The sequence below is a fragment of the Zingiber officinale genome, chromosome 6B (genome assembly GCF_018446385.1).
Source record: "Zingiber officinale cultivar Zhangliang chromosome 6B, Zo_v1.1, whole genome shotgun sequence".
Classification (NCBI taxonomy): domain Eukaryota; kingdom Viridiplantae; phylum Streptophyta; class Magnoliopsida; order Zingiberales; family Zingiberaceae; genus Zingiber; species Zingiber officinale.
This window is the reverse complement of record NC_055996.1, coordinates 63792670-63797093: the sequence shown is the minus strand read 5'-3', so window position 1 is coordinate 63797093 and position 4424 is coordinate 63792670. Positions and strand designations below refer to the sequence as shown.

At 34.8% G+C, this 4424-nt stretch overlaps 1 long non-coding RNA gene across 1 annotated transcript; it reads right to left on the bottom strand.

The window, feature by feature from the left end:
• Positions 1-1640: 1640 nt before the first annotated feature.
• On the bottom strand, positions 1641-3083 carry LOC121990232. Its single transcript, XR_006114520.1, has 4 exons — positions 2787-3083; positions 2624-2703; positions 2406-2493; positions 1641-1678 (listed from the first exon to the last, which is right to left on the bottom strand). It is a non-coding gene; the product is annotated as an uncharacterized LOC121990232 (long non-coding RNA).
• Between the last annotated feature and the right edge of the window lie 1341 nt (positions 3084-4424).

Here is a 4424-nt window from a genome sequence, read left to right as displayed (position 1 = left end):
GTTGTTGCAACATTTTTTTTTAAAAAAAAAAATAGTGTCTCTTGATGGAGTGTATAAAAATTCTATTTAAAATACTCAAAAAATAAAAAGAAAAAATAGGCAAATTTATTATATGCCATACTAACCGCGAGTTTTAAACTTTCAATCGATTGGAGCATATAGGAGTCTTAAGGAAATTAGAGCACCAAATTAAGAATTAAAGGAATTTTGCATTGAGAAATCCCAAATGCTTAATATGATTCTCAATAAAGCCTACATCAAGCGAATTTACAATGGCATAATGAAAAGCACCACCTTTATGAGTCCTGATGCTCCTGAGGCCGACATGCTATCATTCCATGGTCGATCGTCATCACTCAATGACGAGAACACCAACTTGGCGAGTCTATCATATGTCAGTACTGACTTGTTATATCTAATAAGTTGTTATTTAATAAACTTGGTTATCTATTTCTGTGAACGTCACTATGTTGAATTTGTGAAATCAATTTAGTATTATCATATATACTGGAAACATAACAAATAATAGTCACTATGTGGAACTCAATGTCTTTTCTCAAAATCACGAATTATTTGATTATAAATTATAATTGTTAGGTTTCAATTACTTCAATAACAGTTTTCTTTTGATGGCGAGAGTCTCCAACACTTTTTGAGTGCTATTGAGTCATTCATCTGTTGGATACAAGTGAATGAAGAAGAGGTGGAAAAGAAAAAAAATTTCATTATGAATAGCACTTTAGTCTCAGATTGAGAGTTTTAAGATATATTGATTTATTTATATTAATTCTCATGCATTAATAATGTAAATAAATATATAGAGAGAGATTTTTTTTTCACGTGTGAGTGACATAATAAAATAAGCACTACAAGAAAAAAGCCTAACAACAACGATTTTTCACCATTGTCGTAACCCATTTTGAACTGTTGTTAAAGGCCGTGTTGTTAAAAGGGGTGCCCAAAGACAACAGTTTTTAACCGTTGTCTTTGAAGGCAAAAACAACATTTTTACAGGTGAAAAACTGTTGTCTTTTCCTTCAAAGACAACAGTTTTTCACCGTTGTCTTTGAGCGTCTACCTTTAATAATAGGGTCTTCAACAACAGTTTTAAACTATCTACGACAACGATGAAAAACCGTTGTCTTTTTTAGATAAAAAATAAAAAAAAAATTAATACACAATTTTCTAATATTATAAATCATTCAAAATACTAAATTTCAAAATAAAATTTAATATACAATTTTTTAACATTCAAAAATAATATCTATAACATTCTGAAGAAATTTCATAAGCAACCAACAAAATTTCATAAGCAACCAACAAAATGATAATACTATTAAAACAAAAGTAGAACAATATAAGACGAGATTTTCTACTTAGATGTCGGTGAAGAGGATGGATTGCAGCTCCTAGTGCTCCTTAATTTGTTAAAGTCTCTCCATTTTTTTAGCTTGTTGTCATTCTTCCCAATACACTTAAGGACACCTATTCGAATAAAGATATATATATTACAAATTAGAAACTAAACAGTATGCGTGATTCTAATTGCACTGTATAAATGTTACATAACCATAAAAACCATTTGATATAGTCATCTAACAGAAGTGCAAAAAGCGTTATCTATGTAACATAAATGGTAACCTCTTGAAACAATAGTAGGAATGGCTACAGTAATTACCTGAAACAACATAAATCGTTAGTTTTGAAGGCAGTGTAGAGAGATGTCATGCAACTTTTAGAAATCAATGCAACATAATCTTAAAGAATAACATTATAGCAGGATAAAGATGCTAAAAAGAGCAGTAGATTGAAACTAAAAAAATCACCAAAGAGTCTTTAATATGTACAAAACACCTTTTAGCTTCATGTTGAATACAAAGTGAACATAATCGAATGAATCGAGATGCAAATATTGCAAATGTAAGTTAGAAAAAAAACTAAGAAATGATAAAGTAACTGTAATTTAATCTAACTTACGATTTAATTCTAGATTTAGAGAAGTAAGAAGTGTAAGCTTTTCTAGATCACCATGTACAGAAACTGAAATATTAATAGGGTCATTACTTGTCAACACATGATGTTCCTAAGAGGAAGAAATGGACTTTAGAAATAAGACCAAAGAACAAATACATTAACTGCAAGCATAGAATATGCGTGGGTGATTACATCAAAGGTAGACTATAAACATTTTTAATTAAGAAAATGAGGAAGGAAATGAATGGAGGAAATGAATGAGATTTTCTACTTAGATGTTGATGAAGAGGCAGCACTGCAGATATTGCAATACAACAAAAAATAAATTCTTTTTTCTCAAACTAGTAAAGGAAAATAAAAGGACTAATGATCTATAAGTGTGAAGGTCTAATATGAGATTTAATGCTCACAGATTGCAACAATAACTTCACCTTGCTTGGTAGCTGAGGAGGGAAAGGAGTATATGGTTTCTTCTCCTTAGCCTTTACTTTCCTTTGAACATTCTTCCTTGATAGTGATCTTCAAAATTATATTAATTGTCAAGATGCATGCTATAAAACTGTTCAAACAATCACTTAGATAAAGTATACTGATATAATTTCAAGCATTCTCCTTTTCCTCATTCATTAGATCCTTTGACATCCCTTACCATTGATTGAAATTCTTTCCAGGTAAGGATGATGCGGTGAACGAGATAAATGATGTTTAGGAAATGCCAATGACCTTCAACTGTGCATATACCAAGTGAAAACAAAAGGTCAGCACAATCTATAGCAATGGAAGGGTTTAATGGTTGGGTTTTATTTACTTACTATATTGTTCTCAGGCTCCCTCAAGTAGAATCCTTGGGCAAATAAAGGGAAGATGTTGCAACCTAATAGAATGTAGACCATCAATGCATGCATCCCTAGCCATTCCATGACCAAGGTTGGCTTCCTGTAGCCATAGATGTCAACCAGCACATAAACCCCAGTGAACATGACCCCAGCAGTCCCAGCAGTGATGCAGGTATAACTTGGTGTGTATAAAGCCTTGTTCATATGCATGCCTACACCAAGGATTACCAACTCCAATTGGTTGGGAATATCTGAGCAACAAAAAAACCAAATCGACACAATAGGAAGAAAGACAATGTCGTGGGTACCGTAGAAGTATAATGAAAAAGCTAATGCTAATAGACAAAAGGAAGCAATCATCCACTGCACAATCCTCTCCTTGTGATCCTGTAGTTTCCTCAACAGTGGAAAATTAAAGATCCAAGTTCCTGTACTTTACCGTAAAGTGTATGATGACGTGCCCGAATTGCAATCCAATCAAGCAGGTAACAATTGCCATCATAAAACTGCAACGCCAACTAGTTTACATTTAGCTTCACACACATCGTAAATATCACAGAGATACATATGTAACTTGTTAATTTTTGGAGGTATTTTAGAGATTTGGGGATATTAATCTAACAATATGTATTTACTGTTTGGTTGTTTGGTAGTTCCCACTTGCTCATAGACTTGACTCATTTCATGAATGGTTATGTTATTTGTGGCATTGTTATTTTGTTATTGCCATTAAGATGTTAAATAGGTCAAGTATAATATATACTTGTTTAAAGGAGACAATAAATTTTATAGTGTAGTTTGGGGATTTTAATTGATTAGAGTAAAAGTAATTCATTGCGGTTGAAGATAAAAGAAAACTTCATTCATTAATTTGGAAATTACTTGGCTTAGAGGGCAATAGAGGGATAAGGGTCATATGATCAACTCCAAATAGTTGAGATGGTCATCACTATGCTGATGGAAATCATTGAAAATCAACGATAATATGAACAAAGGAGTTGAAAAAACTAGCAATAATAAGAACAGATTGATCAATGCAACAGTTGTAAATGTAAAAATTAGGGCTGGTTGCTTACCTTCGAAGCCCTAAGGCAACCTCACGCCGGCGATCGGATGGCTCTAGCTTGATCCCACGGCACCAGAACAAAAATTAGGGCACGGCTATACCTCAGACGCCGGCTACGATCCAGGGGAAATCGGAGCACAGGGAACCTACGCACTCCCTCGATCAACGGCGTTGTCGATCTGTCCTCAAGCCAAGGCGATGACAGCTTTACGAAGGAAGGGAGAGCTCGGCAGTGTCGGCCTCGCGTGAGAGAGGAGAGGGAGGACTCGGCGACGGAAAAACCTAGGGCTCGAGTGGAAAGAGTTGAGAAGAAGAAGAGATCAGGATGATCCGGGCTTCGATCTCTAGCAAGCTCCGGCGACATGCTACCAGTCGACGTCGACGATCATCGGAGGTAGAACTCTGTTGCCCGTCGCCTTAGTGTTGTCCACGAGAAAGAACAGAAAGAACAGAGGAAGAAGGGAAGAAAGGAAAAGGTTCGGGAGAGGTGAGGAACTCGGGTCGGGATCGGCGTTAAGGAGAAATAATAAGAAAAGGAATATAAATAA